General features: G+C 36.1%; 2 long non-coding RNA genes across 3 annotated transcripts; both read left to right on the top strand.

The window, feature by feature from the left end:
* The first annotated feature begins 3,775 nt into the window (after window positions 1-3,775).
* Window positions 3,776-5,320, top strand: LOC114165785 (uncharacterized). The gene is made up of 4 exons (XR_003599781.2): window positions 3,776-3,836; window positions 4,161-4,218; window positions 5,005-5,045; window positions 5,128-5,320. It is a non-coding gene; the product is annotated as an uncharacterized LOC114165785 (long non-coding RNA).
* A 17,576-nt stretch (window positions 5,321-22,896) lies between these two features.
* On the top strand, window positions 22,897-26,585 carry LOC146882316 (uncharacterized). 2 transcript variants are annotated; one of them, XR_014985295.1, is made up of 3 exons: window positions 22,901-23,931; window positions 24,024-24,211; window positions 25,182-26,585. It is a non-coding gene; the product is annotated as an uncharacterized LOC146882316 (long non-coding RNA). The 2 variants fall into 2 exon arrangements; XR_014985296.1 differs by lacking the exon at window positions 25,182-26,585 and having other exon boundaries at window positions 22,897-23,345; window positions 24,024-25,173.
* The last annotated feature ends 269 nt before the right edge of the window (window positions 26,586-26,854 follow it).

Raw genomic sequence — 26,854 nt, 5'->3', positions numbered from 1 at the left:
ATAACTCACATGGTGATCATTTTAACCACTGGAGAATCCTTTCGCAACAAGCCTCGCCTTATATCGCTCCACACTCCCATCTGGTTTCCTTTTGAATTTGTAAACCCATCTACATCCTATGGGCTTTACATTCTTAGGAGTTTCCACAATCTCCCAAGTTTTGTTCAACTTTAAAGCCTCAATTTCATCCTTCATGCCTTCTTTCCAACAAGGCTTCAAAATTACTTCTTGATAGCTTAGGGGATCAATCTCAGAAGTTAGGTTCATGACATAATGATGCTCAAACTCATTAATGGAAGAAAGAACATATTGGATAGGATACTTACACGTTGACGATGATTGATTTGGTTTGGTCTCTAGGTTGTAGCAAACAAAATCTATAAGTCGAACATTGGGTTTAGAGCTACGAGTGGTTTGTCTTGGTATGAAAGGAATAGGGTTTGGATGAGGTGAGGAAGAGATATGTGGCGAGATTGACTAGGATGGAGAAGAAGATGGCGAAATTTGTAGAGAGGATGAGGTTGTTGGGGAAGGTAAGGTTTGAGGTAAAATGGGAGTCTTTGATGGAAGTTGGTCCTGAGGTGTAAAATTATTGTGTTAAGGTGTAAGTTGGAGAGGATCAATGTCATGGAAGGTCTTTGTTTGTGGAGGAAATAACTTTTCTTTTTCTTGGGCCTCGGGTTTGTCATTAAAAGGAAAATGGGACTCATAGAAGATAACATCTCTAGAGACAAAAATGTCTTTATTTTGTAAGTCTAAAATAATATAACCTTTTGTGCCAAATTGATAGCCGAGAAAAACTTCTTTTCTAGACCTAGAATCAAATTTCTGTTTGGGCCCAGTGGTTGATGCATAACATAAAGAACAAAAAACTTTAAGCATGGAAAAATCAGGTTTTTGGTTATGCAAAGTTCGTAAGGAGTTTGTTTCTTTGTAACTAGTGAAGGTATACGGTTAATAAGATAAACTGCATGTTTTATTGCATAAGACCAAAAATGTTTGGGCAATTGAGATTGAAACATGAGAGCACGTGCCACATTAAGAATATGTTGGTGTTTTCTCTCAACACGCCCGTTTTGTTGAGGGGTATAAACACAAGTAGTGTGATGTATAATCCCTTTTGAAGCAAAAAAATCTTTAAGAAAAAATTTTGGACCATTATCCGTCCTAATACATTTTATTTTGGAATCAAATTGATTTTCAATTAAAGAAATAAAATTTTGAACATGTATTTTCACTTTGGATTTTGATTTCAATAAGACAATCCAAGCATAACTACTAAAATCATCCAAGATAGTTAAAAAATATTTTTCACCATGAATGGAGGCCTTAGAAAAAGGCCCCCAAATGTCCATGTGCACTATATCAAATTTTTTTGAAGCTCTACTATCACTAAGGCAATAAGGCAATTTTCTTTGTTTTGCAAAATGACAATGACAAATGTCACAATTTTCATTAATATGTTTTGGAATAAAAGGGAATTGTTCACATAACATATTTAATCGGTTTCCCGAGATATGTCCTAATCTATAATGCGAAAGGTTGGAGTTTGAGATGGTATTGGTAGCACTTTCATTAATGGAAGGTTTCTTTGTTGAAAGAACCTTGGCTTCTTTGTTGACTTATAGATGATAGAGACCTTATTGAAGATTAGCCAAACGAGAGAGTTGGGCCCTGTTACATCAGAAGAATTCTTTTGTTGTTGTGGTTGGAGCAGGGACATTAGGGTTTGATATTGGGCCTGGGTTAATGTTATGGGGCCTCCCTCCTTCTCGAAACTGTTGCCTCCCTCAGTTGGTTCGATCACAGCTGCATTGTTAATGGAGGAAGAGCTAAAGGCATCGCGATTGAACTTTGGCCTCCCTGGGTATCGAGGATGACTAGGGGGATAGCCATGCTTTCCCCAACACACGTCAATGGTATGTCCAGGACGGTGACAATAGGAGCATTTCTTAGTGGAGGCCCCTTTGAGAGCGGAAGAAGGACCAGAGCCACACCCTTTGCCGAAGAAAGAGTGATTAGCTGAATTCACAAAGGCGTTGGGTTCAGTAGGTGAAGATAAAACGAGTTGGCGTTCCTACTAGACAACCATGGAGAAGACGCGGTTGATAGCAAGGAGAGGATCCGTCAAAAAGATTTGGGAACGCACAACAAAGAAGTGTTCATCCAGAACTTTGAGGAATCAGATTATGAAATCCTGTTGGTGGTAATTTTTGACAAGACACAAGCAAGAAGAAAAGGGTTTGTAGTTATTGAGTTCTTCCCAAAGGGTCTTCAATGCGATGTAGAACTCATAGACATGACGAGTTCCTTGAGTGGTGTCCTGATTGTAAAACAAATCTAATACTATATACAATTGGGAACTAACAAAAGGCAAGATTTTCAATTGAATAATATATCTGACCTACTTCTCAATTCAAATTTTTATCTACAAAAGGTAAAAACGCTGATGTGTCAATCTCTCAGCATTTTGAAGTCTGAAAAAAAAATGGAAAAGAAATTGAAAACCAAAAGTTTTAATTAAAACTTCTTTCTCTCTCTTCCTCAGTCTTCTCACCTTCCTCTTTCTCAATTCTTTCTCTCTCTTTCTCATTCTCTCTGCGACCACCTTCTTTCTTCTTTCTCTCTCTTTCTCATTCTCTCTGGCACCGCCTTCTCACTTCTTTCTCTCTCTGTCTTTGTTTCTCCGCGTTCATCATGGTTTCTTTGCCTTTCTTAGCTTCTTCTCTAACATCTTCTTCTGTTCATCTTCTTCTTTTCATCGAGTTGTTTTTAAATCGCAAAAAAACGACTATGGAGATGGTTTATATTTTTTTCTGAGCTTTGTTCTGTTCATCTTCTTCTGTTCATCATTTTTTTTTCTTTACAGACTTCAACTGACGCTTACAAAGACATGCATCCGAGATTTGCCGTTCATCTGTCCATTTTTTTTTGTGGATATCTATTTTTCTTCTTATATTTGTCAGATCTAACTTTTTCATGCGTTTTTTTACAGGTTTAAACCCAGAAGTCGTATTTATTTTGATTTTTCTCAAGCAAGCATCTCATTTTCTTCTTATATTTTGTCAGATCTAACTTTTTCATGCGTTTTTTTACAGGTAAGAACCCAGAAGTCAATTTTATTTTGAATTTCTCAAGCGAACAACTCATTTTCTTCTTATATTTTGTCAGATCTAACTTTTTTCATGCGCTTTTTTACAGGTAAGAACACAGAAGTTGATTTTATTTTGAGTTTTCTAAAGCGAACAACTCATTTTCTTCTTATTTTTTGTCAGATCTATCTTTTTCATGCGTTTTTTTACAGGTTTAAACCCAAAAGTCGTTTTTATTTTGAGTTTTCTCAAGCGAACATCTATTTTTCTTCTTATATTTTGTCAGATCTAACTTTTTTATGCGCTTTTTTACAGGTTTAAACCCAGAAGTCGATTTTATTTTGAGTTTTCTCAACCAAACAACTCATTTTCTTCTTATATTTTGTCAGATCTAACTATTTTTCGTTTTTTTACAGAACTAATATGGTTCACTGAGACATATGGTTTTATTACGCAGATTTCGTTTTCATTTTGACCTTTCTCAAGCGAACAACTCATATTCTTCTTTTATTTTCTCAGATCTAACTAATTTTTTCCGATGATGGTATTTTCTAGGATTGCTACATGTCTAATATGGTTCACTGCGACAGATTTAACATCAGGTTTATAAAAAAAATTTATCTAACTATTTTTGGCGTTTATGTACTTTGATCTAACTGTTTCTTATATTTTTCTTCTGTTTACATGCTTCAAATCAAGATTTCAAACTGATTCAAGAGTCTTTTTCGCTGTACAACTTAACTGGTAAGTAATTTGTATCAAAATCTACCTTTTTATTTACCAATTTATCTGTATTTTTCCACCTTTTACAAGCAACCCGTTCATCTTCTTCATTTTTCTACCTTCAACTCTCTTGGTGTCATTTTTTTTTCGTTCATGGTATTTTTTTAATAATGCATTCTATCAGCAGATCTTTTTATTGTTACCCGATTTACGTTTTTATTTGGACATTTTTCAAAGAGTTCATCATACACTATATTTTTTCAAAGTTCTACACCAAAAAGAGTTAATCTAACTATTTTTTCCGTTTATCTACCTTGATCTAACTGTTTTTTCTTCTGGATACAGGCTTCAAATCAAGATTTCAAAGTCATGCACGAGTCTTTTTCGCTTTACAACTTAACTGGTAAGTAATTTGTATCAAAATACCTTTTTCTTTACCAATTTATCTGTATTTTTCCACCTTTTACAAGCAAACCCTTCATCTTCTTCATTTTTCTACCTTAAACTCTATTTGTGTCATTTTTTTTCATTAATGGTATTTTTTAATAATGCACTGTATCACCAAATCTCTTTATTTTTACCCAATTTTTGACTTTATTCGGACATTTTTCAAAGAGTTCTTCACATTTTTCCAATCACCGTTTACTCCATCAAAACCATTTCGTTTACAAAACGTTTTGTATTCCAACCCCTTCAAATACTGCTTCGAATTTTTTCCAAATCAACCTGTCAATCAGTATTCAAACGCATTAAATTTCACACTGCTCGAGATAATGATGAATAAACTGCTCCATCATCTGCCACACGTTATAATTACTAAACTTTACTATATTCCAATATTAAATGCCCCTTCCTGAAAAAAATCAACATTAGTAAATTACATTAAATAATTCTTCTTCTACTTTTACGACGCTTCATAATTCTTTTTTTTAACGTATTATTTTTTAATTCGTATTTATTATCCTGTACTTTTACCAATTCAGACTGTCCAGTATGTACGGATACTTCCAATAGCTATGATTTCTCCTATTCTTTTTATATATATATATTCCCTATGTTTACCAATTCACAGTCAGACATCTGATTTTTCTACTGTTACCCATTTTCTTCTCTTACAATTATACTTAATCACCAACCTATTCTCCTGCAATGGAATCCATGCTCACACCATAATCCATACTTTTTTCAGAAATGGTTGGCAGATTCATTTCTATGTTTTTGAAAGACCAGGTATATTTTTTGATTCAAACTCATGTATTTTTGTTATTTATATTTATTTATTTCTTTATTCTTAACTTGCTAATCTTTTAAGGACTTTGGACACGTCGACCGAGTGTTCATAATACGCTGTTGGAAGGACCTTGCTACTAAATGGATTGTTGTTGATTACCAAAGTAATGTTCACCATGCTACTTACAACATGGATATTCACACTCCAATGATTATCCAAGGCTGGAACCAACTAAGATCTTTCTATGGAGATCATCAACTCTCTACAGAGGATCACCCTGAATTGTTTTTTGAAATTGAAAGTGAAAGAACAAGCAGAGATATCAAAGTTCTTTATCCATTTTTTTTGTATTAAAGTTGAAAATTTTGTATGTAATTTTGTTTGAACTTCTTATATATATCAATATATAAGAAGATTTCAATTGGACTCTTATTTTGTATGCAGTTATTATATATCTCAATATAAAAGTTATATTTTATTCTCTTTTATTATATGTATTTTCCTTTTTTGTATTAGATTTTGTTCGACTTCATTTTAGTCAATATAAATTAGTTTTAATTAGAAATTGAATTAATTAACATTAATTACCATTCCATATAAATTGGAAATTTAAAAGTTAGTGAAATACAATAACTATTACTTATTAATTATTATTATTAAAATAATATAAGTTATAAAATAATTAAAATATTTTTCACCATTTTCATAGTCAGAAGAATTTAAGATCAATTTTTATGGAAAAATAAATTTAAAATGACTTTTAAAAAACTTTTTGTATTCCAACGCCTCCAAACAGTGGTTCGAATTATCTCCAAATCAACGTGTCAATCAGTATTCAAATGCATTAAATTTTGCACTGCTCGAGATAATGATGACAACGTGTCAATCAGTATTGAAATGCATTAAATTTCGCACTACTCGAGATAATGAGGATTAAACTGCTATATCATCTGCTACACGTTTTAATTATTAAATGTTTTCATATTCCAATATTAAATACTAAATCGCCAACCAAGGAGCGTTTCATTTTTTTAAATTTCTCTTCATTATGGTTTTCACTTCTCAAGATAAAATTAATTGCACTGTCCAGAGTTATCAACACTTCTCAAGACGATAATCATGATTGCTCTACGTAATATTATTATCACTAACACGCTTTGATTACCAGTACCTCTCTTCACACTCAAAGATAGACATGTCAAAGTGAACCAACCCGTGTGAGCCGGGTTGGCTCACCACGAGCCGGGTTCAAAATGAGTGAACCCAACCCGGCTCACTTTCTGGTGAGCCAGAAATTTTGTAACCCGGCTTAACCCACCACGGGTTGGTGGGTTAAGTGGGTTGGCTAACCAACCCACCTAAAAAAATTATTTATTTATTTATTTTATTATTCAAATATTTAAATAAATTTTTAAGTAACCCATGAGATGACAATCATAGTAAAATCAAGAACCAATGTTTTGATCATGCTCACCACCAATATATGAAGAATTATTTCCAAGAAAGTATCCATTAGTCTAAGAAAGCATGACTAATATTACAAATTTTCTGTCATGCTATTCAACAAAATATAAATAAAAAAAAAAACTATACATTTTTTTCATGCTAATTTAGAAAAAATTGTTTATAAGACGGTTACTTGAGTAATTTACTATAAAGATTATTGTTAAAGATTAAAGTATCAACATATATATAACTTGACAATCAAATTAATTAAACATTCAAATAATTCAAATATAATTAAGCAACATTCTAGCATTTAAAAATATGAAATTGTGAACAAATATAATTGGAGTAGTAAATAATTTAAAAAAAATTAAAAGAAAATTTTAAAAAAATTTGTAAAAAAATGTTGGTGGGTTAAGTGAGCTAACCCACCTTCAATCCGGCTCGAACCCGTTTAACCCGTGGGTTAAGTGAGCCGGGTTGAGTTCAACCCACTTTTGAAAAAGTTGAATTTTTTTCAACCCAACCCGGCTCGAACCCGTGGTGAACCGGGTTGGCTCACGGGTTGAAACCCATTTTGACATCTCTACTCAAAGATCGCTGCTACGTCTACAATTTACAACTTATCTTCTTTCAAGGATACTCATATGGGTTCATATGTGTAGATCAGATTTCCAGACATGTATTGGAATATACAACATTCATTTATTATAGTAAGAGAGTGTCATGTCCCAAAAAAACATAATTGGTGGTCTTCATAATTAATGTTTTGGAGCAGTAAGTGTCATAAGATGACATTTTAGGAACCTTTACAAAGTTTTTTTAGAGAAAGTAACTATTGTTTTTAAAATAAATTAAACTAAAAATGGTAATACAATAAATTAATTAGGATTTGGTGTGGAATTTACAAAATATTACATGATATTTACTGAAATGTTTCGTAGTTTTGAGAGTGAATACTTTCAAATATAATTTTCATGTTATTTGATATAATAATATTTACTGTTTAAGAATTATAATAGTGAAGTAAATGAAAATCATAAGTTACAATTTATTTTTAAAATAAATGCAAATCGAGGTAAAATCTAAATTTTCTAAATTTTTCAACAAACAAAATTGAAATAAAGCTCATGCTTCAATAAATATTTATTAAAGTTTAATAAGTTAAATCCATGAATGAAATATATTTGTTTGCTTCCTCATTCCAGTCCCACGTCTTAAAAATTTCAGAGTACAAAAAATATTTATAATTTAAAATTAAAAGAATGCATAATGATAACTACCAAATATTTTTATATAACTATTAATAGTTTCTCCTTTTTTATAGACAAAATTAGTTATTTTTTTAATTTTTGTTTTAAAAATAATATTACATATTATAGTTTTTTGAATCTGATTAATTAATAATTTCTTATTAATAAAAAATGCAAATAAAATTATTTACTTTAAATACATTTATTTACCAAATTAAAAATTAAAACTTTTTTTTACTTGGCTTGCTAGATATGCTGTTAATACTTTTCAAAAAATACTTTTCATCTTCCAGAAATTAAAAGATGTTTAGGAGAATAAAAACAAATTTTCAGTTTCTTTCAACACTACTTTCAAGATAAAAATTTGTCTCTTCCAACACATTTTTATAATCAATTTAAATTAGCATTAATTATGAAGAAACCAACAACTTTTTTAGTGTCTCAATACAATGTTATATTTGAATTTATTGTATTATAATTTTAAATGGAAAATATTTTAAAAAATCTACATACCTTCTTGAAAAACTTTTATACGGGATCCAAAAATCTTCTCACATTCCCATAGAGTAAAAGTCATTTTGAATGACCAAAATCTCTAATAGTATATAATCTCATATATAATTATATACAATTGCAAAGCTAACAATATTGTTTTGAGTTTTAATGGCATTGTCCCAAAATATACATCATTGGTGGTCTTCATAATTAATATTTTGAAGTAAATATGATAAAATAACAACTTTAGAAACTTTTACAAAGTTTCTTGGAGATGGTAGCTAATTTTTATAAAATAAATCTAATTAAAGAACGTAATATAATAAATTAATTAGGATTTTGTGTGGAATTTATGAATATTACATGACTGAAATGTTTTGTAGAATCGAGAGTGAATACTTTAAAATATAATATTAAATCTTATTTGATAAAATAATATTTACTATTTCAGAATTTTTATAGTGAAGTAAATGCAAATCATAAACTACATTTTATTTTTATAATAAATACAAATTATAAAGGCATAATCCAAGTTTTTAAATTTTTGAACAAACAAAATTAAAATAAAGTTCTGACTCCATGAATTTGTCTCATTAATGATAACATAGACTTTTAAAAAGTTCAAAGTAGAAGAAAGATTTATAACTAACAAATATTTTTTATATAAGTATTAATATTTTCTCCTCTTCTACAGAAAAATTATGTATTTTATTAATTTATTTTAAAAATAGTCATTACATATTACACTTTTCTTAAAATCTGATCAGTTAATAGTTTCTTTAAATTAGTTACCTTAAATATATTTAATTACCAAATTAAAAATTAAGACTTTGTTTTTTTTTACCTAGCTTACTGAAAAATATATTTATATGTTTCAAAATCTACTTTTCATCTTCCAAAAATATAAAGATGTTAAGAATTAAAACAATTTTCCAGTTTTTTCCAACACTACTTCCAAGCTATATTTTTTCAACTTCTTAAAGAACTTTTCAGTTTCTTCCAACCTACTTCCAAGATATATTTTTACGGCTTCTCAAAGATGAATGTCTTTGTCATTAAATAACATTAAATATTAGAAACCAACAACTTTTTGTGTTTCTCATTGCAATGTTATATATGAATTTATTGTATTAAAATTTTAAATGGAAAATATTTTAAAAATCCACCTACCTTTTTAAGAGAGCTTTATATAGTTTTCAAAAATCTTCTTAAATTTTAACGTAGCTTATTGAATAAACTTTATAAATCAACACTTACGTCTTTCAATATACATGTAAAAAATATACAGAATAAATGGAAAACTTTTCGTCTTCCAAGAATTTTTCATTTTGAATTATGACTATTTATTATGAACAACAACAATCATGATTTGTGGGACTCAATGAATCATGAAGTATCAATCAAACACATAATTAGAGTTTAAGACATTCACGAAAAATATTATTTATCAATTTTAAGTATATAAAAAATATAAAAATTTTATATCATCATGTTGTTTTTTAGATGTTATATGCTTCTTTATTTATCGCTAATGATTAATACAAAATGCAAAATCTTCTTCTATTAATATGCTTGAAAACCGATTGATCTAATATTACTTATTATGGTTGTATTCTTAACTTTATATCAATTATGGTTTTAAAATATTGCATTGGAAACCAAAATCTTCTTCTATTAACGTGTTTGAAAACTGATTGATCTAATAATACTAATTATGGTTGTATTCTTAACTTTATATCAATTTATGATTAAATTTAAATATTAATTTAAGAATAAATTTATATTTATGTAGGATTAATGTAATATTATCATTTTATATTTTTATATAATATTACATCACATTGAATTTACATTGGAAACAATTTTTTTCATTTAATGTCCTTTGAAACTGAACTTTTCTTATAGTTGATTTTTGTAAATGTAAGCTCTTTTTTTTTTCAGTAATATAAAGTTTGGGCCTGGCCTTTTCGGAGGCCCAAGGCCCTGCCCTACAGAAGGGCACCCTACCCTACCACCAGCCCCTCCACTCTCCTCATTTCACACTCTGCTGTTTTTCAGAAACACTCTTCCTCTCCATTCCACAACTCAACCAGAAGTCCTCTGCTAGGGCACAGCAGATCTCCTTCACCTGGCTAGCTAAGTTCGTTTTGGCCTTCAAGTAAGTAAAAATCTTGGAAACTTTCATGGTCTTTCCTTTTCTTCCGCTGTTGGGCACATGAGTTTAGTTGGGATCTAACTCTGTACCCTTGCTTGGTCCTGGTTTCGTGGTTGCAGCCCAGTGTAGTAGTTCTGAAGCTGTGGTGTTCGGTGGTGTGAACCTGTTGTGGTTGCTAACGCTTAAAAAGGTAAGGGAAGCTAGATTCGTTTGTTCTAAGTTGTCCTTGGCTGTTTTTGGTTGTTTTCGTGTCCATATGCATGTATAGTATGTTTTGTTGAGAGAAATGGGGTTGCATGTGGGTTTGGGGGTGGATCTGGGTGGTTTCCGCCGTTGCATGTGGGTTGACAGTGGTGAACGCTGCTATTTTCGCCCAAGCGAGCTTGTCTCGCCTAGGCGAGAGTATCAGAGTACTCACCACCACGAAAGCTCGCCTAGGCGACCTGCCCACGTTCTGAGCGACGCCATGTCTCGCTCAGGCGAGGAGGTCTCGCCTGAGCGAGAAATCGTGAGAGACCCACGTCGCGCGTCTCGCTTGAGCGAGAATTCGTGAAGTGGTCACGTTGTGCGTCTCGCCTGAGCGAGAATTCGAGATGAGACCCTGTTGCTCATCTCGCCTGAGCGAGAATTCGCTGCCTCAGGAAGGCCAGCGTCTCGCCTGAGCGAGTTCGCAAAAGGGTGTCATGTTTCCTTGGCTGTTAAGTGATTTAATGTATGCATTGTTTTGATTATTCCCCCTAAATATGATGTACGTGAATATGCTTGGGTGTTTGGGTTTTTATGAATGAAACTAGCATGCTTGGGATGAGATTGATCATGGAGTTGTGGTTTTGTGATGTTTTAACATGAGGATTGTATGCATGAGATCAACGTGGTGGTTATAGTATGAGAAACATGATTGTGATGATGTGATAGGCGTAATTCCATGAATCTCGTGGGGAGACTTTATGGTGGCGTGTAGTGTATATATTAAGATAAGGATTCAAGTAAGGATCGCATCCCGAAACTCTAAAGGGTCAGTGAGTCTCAAGTAGAGCGAACTGACCCAAGTGGTGAGAGTAGCGGGAGGCCCTAGTCTTTGGCAGGATAATGGCCTTAGACGCTTGAAGGCTAACCTCGTGAGTGGTAGGGTGAAACCCATTGGCAATGGCTCTGCAGAGCAGTAGAGGCCACCACGAGTGCAGGCATCCAGTGAATCCGATCTTAATATATGTATCCGGATAATTGAGTCATAGTGTCTTGCTTGTTTGCCAAAACATGATCTATGTGCCTCTGTGTGGTATGCCTGGAATGTTTATGTATTTATCCCTTTATGCCATGATAAGTAATATGTTACACTAGCTTACCCTTACTTTCTGTGTATGTTATGTCTTGTGTCCTTCTCTTTTGCGATGATCACCTTTTGGTGGGAGCAGATGGAAGGAATGATCGGGATGGATCTGAGAGGAGCAGCGGTGCGGCCTAGATTTCCTTGTCTGGATGTCTTAGGAGTAGTTCATGGCCATGAGGCCTTTAGTATTAGTTGCCTCAAGGGCAACCCTTTTGCAAGACTGTTGAACTTTTAAAATTGTGTTCTCTTATGGCATGGTTGTATGCCCAGGTTCTTTCCTAAGTACTCATATGGATGACTGTAATAGCCACTTCCGTATGTTTCATCTGCTTGGTTCTCGTTACTATAATTTTGTGATGTTTATTTAGTAGTGTAATCTATTAAAAATGGGACGTCACACTTTTATGGTATCAGAGCCTTCGTTCCTAAGTGTCTGTGGGCTATGTGTTTGCTTAGCTTTCGTTGTGTCTTTCTTGTCATGTTTAGATGAGTTTCCAATCTAATCGAGTTTCTAATGGTGCTTTCTGTGTGTCCAGTGATATGGCACCCCCTCGTGTAGCTCCTCCTCAACCTTCTCAGGGCGACGGACAAGACCTTGCTAGGGCGATCGAGGCTATGGCTGCAGCCTTGACGCAACAGAGCAACGCTATGATGCAACAGCATGAGGCGGCGATGCAGCGCCAGGAAGCCTCTCTTGAGCAGCAGCACTTCATGATGCAGCAGATGGAGGCTGCTAGGCAGGCTGCTGAGGATGCGCAGAGGCAGCATGTGGATGCTCTCCGTCAGTTAGGGGAGAATGCTGCTGGTGCGCCGATGTATGGTCCTCATCCCCAACCTCCACCCCCTGAATGGAGTTTGGAAGACTTCTTGAAGCACCAACCTGCCAAGTTTGATGGCAAGAAGAGTCCTGACCAGGCGGACCAGTGGATGAAAGATATGGAGCGCATCTTTGATGCTAAGAGGTGCCCCGATGAGAGCAGGCTTGCTTTCACTGTCTACATGCTCACGGGAGAGGCTGAGCATTGGTGGGCCAGCATGAAGCTGGTGATGGAAGAGAAGCATGAAGACATCACATGGAGAGCCTTCAAGAAGAGGTTCTTGTCTGAGTATTTCCCTGATAGCGTGAGGTACGCTAAGGAGGTTGAGTTCCTCCAGCTGACACAGGGGAACAAGTCAGTGGCAGAGTACGCCGAGCAGTTCAAGCACCTGGGGCGTTTCTACACCATGCCGCTCGATGAGGAGTGGCGCTGCAGGAAGTTTGAGAATGGTCTCCGAGGAGACATTCGGTTGATGGTGGCCCCGCTGTCCATCAAGGACTTTGCGGCCTTAGTGGAAAAGGCCAGGGTCATGGAGCGGATGAAGGTAGAGGTAGAGGCTCAGCAGCAGCCACAGCAGAGAGTCAGCGGACCATCTGGGTCCAGGCCACGAGCCGAAGAGAAGAGGAAGCCATATGCTAGACCCCATCCACAGCCACAGAGATCTGGAGGTTTCTCTTCCCCGCCCGGCAGGATACAGTGTTACCATTGCGGAGGACCGCATGCGAAGAATTTCTGCCCACAACTTCCGGGTTTCCGCAGGTGCAACCTATGTGGCAGGGTAGGCCACTTCGGCAGGGATTGTCCTTCTGGGAGAGGGGCAGTAGCACGGCCTTCATCACAGACTCCGAGTCAGAGTTCAGGTCAGACTCAGCAGAGAGGAGGAGGCAGCAGGCCTCAGGCTACAGGCAGGGTTTTTGCTATGACTGGGTCAGAGGCGGCAGGTTCAGGTAACCTTGTTACTGGTTGTTGTGTGATATCTGGCAAGTCCTGTTGTGTTCTTTTTGATTCTGGAGCGACACACTCATTTGTGTCAGAGTCTTGTGTGCGGGAGTTGGGTCTGCCGGTGTGTGAGCTACAGTTTGACCTAGTGGTATCTACTCCGGCATCTGGGTTGGTTAGGACTTCTTCTGTGTGTTCTAGATGTTCAGTTGAGGTAGAGGGGCGCGTATACAAAGTCAATCTTATATGCCTCCCTCTGCAAGGGTTAGATGTGATCTTAGGAATGGATTGGCTCTCTGCCAATCACGTTCTCATCGACTGTCGGGAGAAGAAGCTGTTGTTCTCAAACTCAGAGGAGCCTGAGTTGTTGTCTTCTCATGGGGTTATGAAGGAAATTCAGAGCGGCGCGCAATGCTTTATGGTCTTTGCCAGAATGGAAGTTGAGAAAGAGGAAATGATAACAGTGATACCAGTGGTCAGAGAGTTTGAGGATGTGTTCCCAGAAGAGGTACCAGGTTTACCCCCTAGGAGAGAAGTTGAGTTCTCCATAGACTTGGTACCAGGAGCCGGTCCTGTGTCGATAGCTCCTTACCGCATGGCGCCAGCAGAGTTGGTGGAGTTGAAGAAGCAGATAGAAGAACTGCTTGAGAAACAGTTTATACGGCCGAGTGCTTCGCCGTGGGGAGCGCCTGTCTTGCTTGTGAAGAAGAAAGACGGTGGCTCAAGGTTGTGTGTGGACTATAGACAGCTGAACAAGCTGACTATCAAGAATAAGTACCCCTTGCCAAGAATAGATGATTTGATGGATCAGCTACATGGGGCGTCTGTGTTCTCCAAGATCGATCTCCGGTCGGGTTATCATCAGATTCTGGTGAAGGCAGAAGATGTTGAGAAGACTGCTTTCAGATCCAGATACGGGCATTACGAGTATGTGGTCATGCCATTTGGTGTGACTAATGCTCCGGCCTTGTTCATGGACTATATGAACCGGATCTTCCGTCCGTTTTTAGATAAGTTTGTCGTGGTCTTCATAGACGACATTCTCATCTACTCCAGGACGCAGGAGGAACATGCTGAGCATCTGAGGATAGTGCTTAGCATCTTGAGGGAGAAGCAACTGTTTGCCAAGTTGTCCAAGTGTGACTTTTGGATGAGAGAGGTGCAGTTCTTGGGGCACGTTATATCAGCTCAGGGTATAGCTGTGGATCCAGCTAAGGTAGAGGCCGTGATACAGTGGGAATGTCCCAAGACGGTGACTGAGATTCGAAGCTTCGTGGGTTTAGCTGGCTACTACAGGAGATTTATAGAGGGGTTCTCTAAGATAGTAGCACCCTTGACACAGCTAACCAGGAAAGATCAACCGTTTGTATGGACTGATAGATGTGAAGGGAGCTTCAGAGAGCTTAAGCAGAGGTTGACGAGTGCTCCAGTTCTGATAATTCCGGATGTGAGTAAACCCTTTGAGGTCTACTGTGATGCCTCTCATCAGGGCCTTGGATGTGTCTTGATGCAAGAGAGGAAGGTGGTGGCTTATGCTTCGAGGCAGTTGAAGGTTCATGAGAAGAACTACCCTACTCATGACCTAGAGTTAGCAGCAGTGGTTTTTGCTTTGAAGATATGGAGGCACTACTTGTATGGTGCACAGTTTCGTGTGTTTAGTGACCACAAGAGTTTGAAGTACCTCTTCGATCAGAAAGAGTTGAATATGAGGCAGAGGCGGTGGATAGAGTTTTTGAAGGACTACGACTTCGAGCTTCTCTACCACCCAGGGAAGGCGAATGTGGTGGCAGACGCATTGAGTAGGAAGGCAGTGCATGTGGCACACTTGATGATGAAAGAGTTGCAGTTGCTTGAGAGTTTCAGAGACATGAAGCTACAGTTTGAGTTGGAGCCAGAATTCATTAGGTGTAGCACCTTGGTTATATCTAGTGACTTCTTGGGCTTAATCAGAGAAAGGCAAGCAACGGATGTTAGTCTACAGAAGGTAAAAGAACTACTGGGGACGGATCAGGCCAAGGAGTTTACCTTGGGCAGTGATGGTGTGTTGAGATTCAGAGGCAGGGTTTGTGTACCAGAAGATGTAGAGTTGAGGAAGTTGATCCTTGAGGAGGGACACAAGAGTCGTCTTAGTCTGCACCCTGGCATGACTAAGATGTACCAAGACCTCAAGGAGAACTTTTGGTGGCAGGGCATGAAAAAGGAAGTTGCACAGTTTGTATCCGCTTGCTTGACGTGTCAAAAGGCTAAGGTGGAGCATCAGAAACCCGGTGGAACGCTTCAACCTTTGGATATTCCGGTGTGGAAGTGGGATAGCATAACCATGGATTTTGTTACCCACTTGCCTCGCACCGTGAGAGGACATGATGCTATATGGGTGGTGGTGGATCGTTTGACGAAGAGTGCTCACTTTTTGGCGGTAAATCTCAGAATGTCTATGACCAAGTTGGCCCAGCTCTACATCCGAGAGATAGTGAGACTTCATGGAGTGCCTAGTAGCATAGTGTCTGACAGAGACCCCCGGTTCACTTCCAGGTTCTGGCAGGCACTGCAGGAGGCTATGGGTAGCAAGTTGAGGATGAGTTCTGCTTATCATCCTCAGACGGATGGCCAGTCAGAGAGGGTAATTCAGTCCTTGGAGGACTTGCTGAGGACTTGCATCTTGGATCACCTTGGCGTTTGGGACGAGGTGTTACCGCTGGTGGAGTTTACCTACAACAACAGTTACCAAGCGAGTATAGGAATGGCACCTTATGAGGCTTTGTATGGGAGGAGGTGTAGGACTCCTTTGTGTTGGTACCAGGACGGTGAGTCAGTCTTGGTTGGACCTGAGTTATTGCAACAGACCACAGAGAAGGTGCAGTTGGTGAGAGACAGGTTGCAAGCATCCCAGAGTCGGCAGAAGGCATATGCTGATAGAAGGAGGAGACCCCTAGAGTTTAAGGCTGGGGAGCATGTATTCTTGAGGGTGACCCGAACCACTGGTGTTGGGAGGGCTATCCGCTCAAGGAAGTTGTCTCCTAAGTTCTTGGGTCCGTATCAGATCTTGAGGAGGATAGGGCCCGTGGCTTATGAGATTGCATTGCCACCCCAGTTGGCTAATCTACACCCAGTCTTTCATGTTTCACAGCTACGGAAATACGTGTTCGACCCGTCACATGTGTTGGAAGCGGAGGATGTGGAAGTCAAGGAGAATCTTCAGGTAGTGGTTCAACCCGTGGCTATAGAGGATCGACAAGTGAAGGAGCGCAAGGGAAGATCCACCAGTCTTGTTAAGGTCCTATGGGACCGGAGGACAGGTGATGCAACTTGGGAGCTAGAGGAGGACATGAGGAGTTCATACCCACATCTGTTCTGGTAAGTCTGATTTTTCGAGGACGAAAAATTTTTGTTGTTGGGGAGATATTGTAAGCTCTTTTTTTTTTCAGTAATATAAAGTTTGGGCCTGGCCTTTTCGGAGGCCCAAGGCCCTGCCCTACAGAAGGGCACCCTACCCTACCACCAGCCCCTCCACTCTCCTCATTTCACACTCTGCTGTTTTTCAGAAACACTCTTCCTCTCCATTCCACAACTCAACCAGAAGTCCTCTGCTAGGGCACAGCAGATCTCCTTCACCTGGCTAGCTAAGTTCGTTTTGGCCTTCAAGTAAGTAAAAATCTTGGAAACTTTCATGGTCTTTCCTTTTCTTCCGCTGTTGGGCACATGAGTTTAGTTGGGATCTAACTCTGTACCCTTGCTTGGTCCTGGTTTCGTGGTTGCAGCCCAGTGTAGTAGTTCTGAAGCTGTGGTGTTCGGTGGTGTGAACCTGTTGTGGTTGCTAACGCTTAAAAAGGTAAGGGAAGCTAGATTCGTTTGTTCTAAGTTGTCCTTGGCTGTTTTTGGTTGTTTTCGTGTCCATATGCATGTATAGTATGTTTTGTTGAGAGAAATGGGGTTGCATGTGGGTTTGGGGGTGGATCTGGGTGGTTTCCGCCGTTGCATGTGGGTTGACAGTGGTGAACGCTGCTATTTTCGCCCAAGCGAGCTTGTCTCGCCTAGGCGAGAGTATCAGAGTACTCACCACCACGAAAGCTCGCCTAGGCGACCTGCCCACGTTCTGAGCGACGCCATGTCTCGCTCAGGCGAGGAGGTCTCGCCTGAGCGAGAAATCGTGAGAGACCCACGTCGCGCGTCTCGCTTGAGCGAGAATTCGTGAAGTGGTCACGTTGTGCGTCTCGCCTGAGCGAGAATTCGAGATGAGACCCTGTTGCTCATCTCGCCTGAGCGAGAATTCGCTGCCTCAGGAAGGCCAGCGTCTCGCCTGAGCGAGTTCGCAAAAGGGTGTCATGTTTCCTTGGCTGTTAAGTGATTTAATGTATGCATTGTTTTGATTATTCCCCCTAAATATGATGTACGTGAATATGCTTGGGTGTTTGGGTTTTTATGAATGAAACTAGCATGCTTGGGATGAGATTGATCATGGAGTTGTGGTTTTGTGATGTTTTAACATGAGGATTGTATGCATGAGATCAACGTGGTGGTTATAGTATGAGAAACATGATTGTGATGATGTGATAGGCGTAATTCCATGAATCTCGTGGGGAGACTTTATGGTGGCGTGTAGTGTATATATTAAGATAAGGATTCAAGTAAGGATCGCATCCCGAAACTCTAAAGGGTCAGTGAGTCTCAAGTAGAGCGAACTGACCCAAGTGGTGAGAGTAGCGGGAGGCCCTAGTCTTTGGCAGGATAATGGCCTTAGACGCTTGAAGGCTAACCTCGTGAGTGGTAGGGTGAAACCCATTGGCAATGGCTCTGCAGAGCAGTAGAGGCCACCACGAGTGCAGGCATCCAGTGAATCCGATCTTAATATATGTATCCGGATAATTGAGTCATAGTGTCTTGCTTGTTTGCCAAAACATGATCTATGTGCCTCTGTGTGGTATGCCTGGAATGTTTATGTATTTATCCCTTTATGCCATGATAAGTAATATGTTACACTAGCTTACCCTTACTTTCTGTGTATGTTATGTCTTGTGTCCTTCTCTTTTGCGATGATCACCTTTTGGTGGGAGCAGATGGAAGGAATGATCGGGATGGATCTGAGAGGAGCAGCGGTGCGGCCTAGATTTCCTTGTCTGGATGTCTTAGGAGTAGTTCATGGCCATGAGGCCTTTAGTATTAGTTGCCTCAAGGGCAACCCTTTTGCAAGACTGTTGAACTTTTAAAATTGTGTTCTCTTATGGCATGGTTGTATGCCCAGGTTCTTTCCTAAGTACTCATATGGATGACTGTAATAGCCACTTCCGTATGTTTCATCTGCTTGGTTCTCGTTACTATAATTTTGTGATGTTTATTTAGTAGTGTAATCTATTAAAAATGGGACGTCACACTAAACATCAAGCAGTAGCTAATATTAGGTAATATATTCCTTCCGTGTGTTTTTAGAATAAATTTCAAAATTAATTCATTGAAAATAATATCGTTTTTAAGTTGTGAAAAATTAATCATAATACATATAATAATATTAATAAATTTTGGATTCAAATTTGAAATCGTAACGGACAGTAAAAGAAATAGAATGTGATAAAAAAATTAAATTTAACATTTAAAATGAAAAATATATACAAAAAGTTAATTTTTGTAATAAATACTTGAATATTTCTGATAAAAATATATAAATTCAAATATTCAAAAAATTTGATGACCCATGATATAATAATATATTATAAAATATAATAATATGTAACAATGTAAATATAAAATATAATAATATTAATATAATTAAAATATAAGGTAAAAATTATAAATTATAAATTTTTTAAACTTTTAAAGATATGGAAATAATTAACTATTTCAATTTCAATATTATTGCAAGATTAAAATTCATATATTGTGAAAATTGGAATTCGGAGTATATACAGTAACATTTTCTCTAAAAACAATTACCAAACTGAAACTTTAGAATGAAAGTGGTACTATTTGATTAATTAAACAAAAAATATACCAATAAAATTTAAATTTTAACATTAAAAAAAATTGTAAAATAGCATAGGTTTTTCAATTTATAATGTCTCTAAACAACTTTCAAATATTTTTAACTTATAAGAAAGGTTCGTATTTTATATATTATCAAAATATGAAAAAATGATAAATTAAAAAAATTTAATGGAAATACATTAATATTCACAATTAAAAACAATAAAAGTTAAAAATATGATATAGAAAATAAACAAGTAATATAATATTTAGGAACAAAAGATCTATGGTTCTTAATAATATAATAATATATTAACATATTAGTCCTAATATAATAATAATAGTAAAAATAATTAAAATATAGTGTAAAGTAATAAATAAATAATTGTAAAATTTAAATATGAATTTTTAAATATTTTTAAATATTTTTCACATATTTTTTGACATTTTACACAAACTTAAACAATAATTTAAAAAATAATTTTTATAACATAGATATTGGTATATCATTACAAGTTAAAATTATACATTCTTAAAATTTTTAAAGATATAAAAATCACTAATAATGTCGATTTCAATATTTTTTTTTCTAAATTAGGATATATATTGTCAAATTTGAAATTCAAAATATATAGTAATAAAGTTTGAATTTAAATTCTAAATTTCAAAAGCTATGAAATATGGGAGCAAAGTTAAAATTTGAAATTCAAAATCCAAAAAAATTGTAAAAAAAGGACTTCAATAGAAAAGTCTATCAATGTCTAACCTTTGTATTTTTGCATAGTGTACTATTTATATTTGTCTACATAGTCTACATTTTGTAAGTTTTGATTGTTTACTATTTATATTTTGTTTGCAATCTAACATTTGTATCTTTAAAGAATCTACTATTTATATTTAGGTGTAATTAGTCGGATAATACTCACTTTTGTTTGGATATGTCAGTTTCATACCCACTTTTACAAAGGTGTCAATTGGGTCCTAACTTTGGAAAATATGTCTCAATCAGGTCCCTTTGAGAAAAAAATATTAACGCCATTAATGATATCGATATTTAAAACGACTTACAAGAGTGAAAGGAACCTAATTGAGACATTTTTTCAAAAGTTGGGATTCGATTGACACATTTTTAAAAGTGAGTACCAAATTGACACATCTGAAGAGATTGAGTACTATCTGACTAACTAAACATTACATTTATATGCACGATCTATCATTTGTAGCTTTATATCGCTTACTCTTCACATTTTTTGTATCGTCTAATGTTTGTATCTTTATTAAGTCTACTCAACAATTTCTATATTGTCCATCATTTTTATTATTAGAGAAACAACTATTATATTTTTCTACATTTTTTACTCAATATTTCATTCAAAATTAAATTTGATTTCTTAATTTTAATTATCTAAATCTTAATATATTATTTAAAATAATTATATATAATACATTTTATTAAAAATATATATAAATAACTTAAATACATTTTTATTATAAAATCAATTAAAATATTATTATTGAATTTTATAAAATAAAATTTATATTAAATTTAATTATATTTTTATAATTTCAAATTAATTTAATAAATATACTGTAATTTTTAATTTTAAAATTCGATATCCCGTGTGTTGCACGGGTAAAAATACTAGTAAACTTCAAATTGGAGAAATATATAAAACTTCTTATTCCAATATTTTTTGTCAAACAAAAACTTTATAAAATGGAGACTAGTAAAGTAGTAAAATCATAATAATAATAATAATAAAGAAGGTGCATAATATAATCATAATAATAATAATAAATATATTCATATATTTATTTAAGGTATCGTTAAAAATATTTTATTTAATTAAAATGTAAAATATAAAAAATATCAACATATTTAAAAAATATATAAAGATAAAATATAAATTATAAATTATGAGTTATGAGTTATGAATTACAAATTACAAATCGTAAATAATAATAAAAATAAAATATATTATATTTATTTAAGGTATCGTTAAAAATATTTTATTTAATTAAAATGTAAAATAAAAAATATATCAACATATTTTAAAAATATATAGATTAAAATAAAAATCCTACATCTCAAATAGTAATTATATATTCTTAAAAATTTATTATAATTTTTTTTTTGTAAAATTTCTTAAAAAACATATTAGTAGAAAAATATATTTATAAATTCATTTCAGCATAAAAAATTACTTGCGAATTTTTTTTCAAGAAATAACTTATGAATTTAAAAAACGCAAGAAATTACCTATAGAATTGCGTTCTCGTGGTTCTCATGTGCAGGGTTCAATTGTTTTGGGGTTGTGACAGGTGACTCGCATTTCAAATCTGGTTTGTGACACAATAAGCAATTTCTGGCATGTTTAGGTTTGTGATTTCGAACTGGTTTTCTTTGGTGTTCCAATTTGTGTTGTATTGATGGGTGGCTTGTCATAGCGCAATGGCGCAATGGCATGGTGGACATGTGACATCCTATGATTAGTGCAGATTTGTGTGCAAGGATTATGACTATGCAACAAGATATGGTTCGAAAGATATATGAATGTAGGATAGTGCCACGTGGCATTCCCTGGTTAGGCTGATTTATGAGTCTTAGAGGGGTGAAAATAGAAAAAAATAGAGATGTGAAATTTTATTGAAATTGAATAAAATTAAAATAAAATAGAATTTTATTGAAAAAAAAACTAGAGTTACATTGATAAACTGAATGAAAATCGAAAGCAAAATAGTATTTAAACTTAAAATTATTTTATAATTTATTGAGTTAAATTTAATTAAAATTAAAGTTTAATTTATATTTTATTAGGTTAAAATAATATATGTAGGTATTTTTAATACCTGCAAGTTTTAAAAAATCTACTTGAAAAATCTAGTTGGTATCTGACACACGACTTGTTATCATCCTTACTTGCAACACAATTCTACCAACTTTCATTCATACCACGTTCTAACATCCCTAAAAATATCTACTATATTTCTAACTACATACACATATACTATATTTCTAACTACAGACACATAACTACGTATCTACTACAACCATTATTAATAACCATTATTTTCTAAATGCACTCCATTAATTATCATTACCAAAATCAAAATATTATGTTTGTTTCTCTTCTCCCATTAAATATACTATGAAACTCACCGACTAAATATGTTTGGTAAAATAATATAAAGGAAAATCATAACTATCTATTTGACACGGTAATAGTTAATTACAAAGTAGAGGTAATAATTCCTAACAGTCCAACGGTCACATCTTCTACCAACAATAAGATAAAACCTGTGCAAAGTTTGCAATAAATAGATTTATGTATAGTTTGAATATTTTATTAAAAAAATAATGGGGTAAACTTATCAAAAGGCGTTAAGTTTGGTTGATCAGGCGCGAATTTCCCTAAATAACAAATGATGGAAAATTGCAAAGAGATGAAGAGTGTGGGAGACACTCAAGCAAGGCGCGTGTGGGATGGAGATGATGGTTTATTAGCACCTAACGGTTAGCATGCGGAATCCTCTTACAATCAATGACTCCCGTACGCACAAACACACCAACATCACTCTCTGTCTCTTTGTCTCTCCGATTCTCTGTTTTGGTCTCAAATGGTATCACACTCTTTCCCTCTTCTTTCCTCTCTCACTCACCTCACCACTAACGTTTTCTTGTTCCGCTTCACATAACACAAGAACAATCCCTTACGGTGGCACCTTCTCTTTCCTTACTCTTTCAATCGAAATATTTATCCACGGCGGTTCCTCCGTCGGTCGCCGCCTCTCCGGCGTGCCCTACTTCGGCGACCTCCATTCTGGCGCGTCTCCGACAGCCACCTAATTGATGCATTCTGAGTTCAAGAGCCTTAAGTGTGTCCGCGTCTGCAAAGACTCCTCCACCGGTAAATCCCTCTGTTATGGTTAGGTCTATTTTGTTTGTCATCCTGTGCGTTTCGTCTCCATTCATGTTTTCTTCGTTTAGGTTTGACGCAATTGTGCTCCGTTTTCTTTTCTTGAAATCTTGATCTTCGTATATTTCTAACTTAATTAATTTCTTGTTATGATATTATATATAAACACGTTGCTTGAATGAAAGAGAACGATAAAGGTGTGTTGATCCAGATCTTTGAGATCGTGTTACTGAAATGGTGTTTGTCATAGCAATTCGTGCAATCAAAACTAAGAATCATACGTTGTTGAATGGAAAAATTATGAGAGTGATGTGGTCACGTCGCGATACTGATACGAGGAAGTAATCGTTAGGCACAGTGAGAGTGGCGGAGAAGAGGTGAGAGGGAGGAATGTCGATTCTTTGTTCACTTTTAATAATATAATATAACCAGTGGACGCCAGTGTGAATTGGAAAAAGGATTTGGTAGAGGGTCCCATGGGCCAGAAATGCTGCATAGCTTGCTTGCTGGGGCTGCTCCTGTGCAGCAAAAAGAGATACTCGGAGAGCATCTTTACATGCTTGTTCATGAACTAAAGGCATAACAATCTACTATTCTATTTTCCTTTTTGTTGTTGAAGGTTAAGTTTTTCAATTCTTATCGTGTGCTTACTGTGATATCTTTGAACAGCCTAGCATAGCAGCAAAAATAACAGGTATGCTTTGGAGATGGAAAATTGAGAACTGTTGGTTCTCCTCGAATCGTCGAAGGCTCTTCCAGCAAAGGTGGAAGAAGTTGTGGAAGTGCTTAAGAACACTAAGACCAAAGTATATGGACAGAACATACTTCGTTCAAATTACCTTTCAGCTCAAGTTGCAGTAAGCTAAACACTTTAACCTGATATTTGAGACATGAATTTTGACATCAATGATTACCTTAGCGTTTCTTCTACAATATATTTCCTCACAAAAAAACAAAATTACGTCTTCTAGGCTTAAGTTTGACAAAATTTGGAAGTGACGATAACAATCATGGATAAGTTTGTTTTTCGGTTTTGATTACATGGATAAACTTTGATGAATCTTAGTTAATAATTTTCGTTTCCTATTCATATGCTATTTACACACACATGTAGAATATATTCCGCACATGTAACCAATTTTTGGTAGCCTTGCACTCTACCACTTACCCAGTTCGTCTTGGACCTTGAACATTTCTATCGTGATCCTCTCTTGTAATAATTAGATATATACCATGATCAACTACCTTGTGACATCCATACCCATAACCCTACCAAAACCCTGACCTCTAAATCCTTACCGTAACCCTAACCCTTAAACCCTAACAATAAACTCCAAACACTAAATCCTAACATAAACCTAAACTCTAACCCTAAACATAACACTAATAGTAAACCATAAACCTAACCTTAAACTTAAGCTTAAACTAAAGCCTAACTTTTCTATAATTTTGTGACCGATTTCATTAGAGTTATAATTTGATTCTAGATATATTAGGATTATATTAGATTTCTGCAGGTTTATTAAGAAGTAGTAACGAAAGATTATTATTGTCTCTGTATATCCCTTGCTTTTGTTTTTTTAACTCTTCTACTGTTTCTTTCTCTACATTGATAATCTTCTTCTGTTGCATTAGTTTGTGTAATTAATTATTCATTGATTAGATTATTTTTCCAATTATTTTCATTCTGCACTTTTTTGACAAACTTAACCAATTCTTTTATGTGTTTCCTTCTACCACTTTTCTCTTTTATTAACATGTCCTTACTCATTTTAGTGTACAAACGTTGCATTTTTCATTTGTTTTGATTTAATTTCATTTTTGTAGGTTTGACAACAAGTAATAGGAAATGATTGTTACCGCTTTTGTACCCACACTTTAATTTTGCTTTTCTAACTCTTATACTTTTCTTTTCTGCATTGATAATTTTAATCTATTGTAGTTTGTAATGAATTTTCATTGATTAGATTAATGTTGTAGTTATTTTCATTTCGCACTACCTTGTGTTTTGTAATCAAATTTGAAATTTAGTTTTTACAAACATAACTAGTTATGCTACAGGTTTACTTATACTAATTTTATCTTTTATTAACATCTCTTCTCACTTACTCTAATGTAGCAATGTTGCATTTTTCATCTGTTTTGGTTGAATTTTATTTCTGTAAATTCATTAATAAGTAGATGTGAAAGATTGTTACTACCTCTGTACATATCCCTTGCTTTTGTTTTTCTAATTCTTATACGGTTCTTTTCTCTCTATTGATAATATTTCATTCTGTTGTAATAGTTTGTGTAACTAAATTTTCATTAATTACATTATTGTTGTATTTATTTTAGTTTTGCATTATATTGTGTCATTTAATCGGATGAAGCGGCGAAAGTGGCTAGCACGGACCAGTTCTTCTATTTTATCTTGGAGTGCTTTGCATTCTTCCGTAGTGTGACCATGGTTGCGGTGGTAGCGGCAATATTTGGTCATGTCGGTGTTGGGAGGTGTGGTTGTCTTACGTGGTGGAGGGATTAGATCGGCTTGGAGGGCTTCGTCTAGAATGCGGGAGCGGGCTACTGTGAGGGGGGTGTATCTGGTGAAGCGAGGGTGGCGGGGTTCACGTGGGCAGGTATCAGGGCGTGGGTTAGGTTGTGGGGTGGGGTTGGAGTTGGTGGCGGCGTAGTCGCTGCAGAATTTGGTGTGAAGGGTTTGCATTTCCTCCATGCGGACGTAGTCGGCTGCACGCAGCTTGAGTTCGTGCATGGAGGCAGGTGGGTGAAGGTAGACGTTGTTGGCGAAGGGGTCGGGTTGTAGGGTGAGAGTCATGCATTGGAGAATGATCTCCTGGTTGAGGTGCGGTGTACGAAGGGCGGCTTTACTGAAGCGATCGATGAACGCTCTGAGTGGTTCATTAGGTTCCTGTCTGATACCCAGTAGGGATATGGTGGTGGTTTGATGGGGACGGCTTCCAGCGAAATGGGTGGAAAACATGTGGGAGAGGATGTCGAAACTATCGATTGAGTAGGGCGGGAGGGTGGTGAACCATTCTAGGGCAGGGCCTTTGAGGGTGGTGGGGAAAGCTTTGCAAAAGACTGCGTCTTGGGATGTGTACAGGGCGACGTGGGTGATGTAGACTTTTAGGTGCTCGTCAGGGTCGGTTTCGCCGGTATAGCGATCCAGGGTGAATGGTTCCCACTGGGCCGGGAGAGGGGTATTGGCGATAAAATTCGTGAATGGGTGGCGGCGTCTGGGCTGGTGAGGAGGGGGCATGTGAGGTAGGGGTGGGTGGTTAATCATAGCAGGAAAGGTGGAGGTGATGTTGTGAGGAGGAATGTGGGTTGTGGGAAGATATTATGGGTTGTAGGGTGGGATATGTGTGGTATGGAGGGCGGTGGGTATGTTGTAGGGGATATGGGTGGTAGGGAGGGTGGGGGCGGGAGTTGGGGGTGCGGTGAGCCCCGGTTGACCGGATGCAAAGTGATGGGGATGGGTAGAGGTAACGGGTGTCTGT

The sequence above is a fragment of the Vigna unguiculata genome, chromosome 10 (genome assembly GCF_037176805.1).
Source record: "Vigna unguiculata cultivar grain cowpea cultivar isolate G323 ecotype 2 chromosome 10, ASM3717680v1, whole genome shotgun sequence".
Lineage (NCBI taxonomy): Eukaryota > Viridiplantae > Streptophyta > Magnoliopsida > Fabales > Fabaceae > Vigna > Vigna unguiculata.
This window is presented reverse-complemented; position numbering and strand designations above follow the sequence as displayed.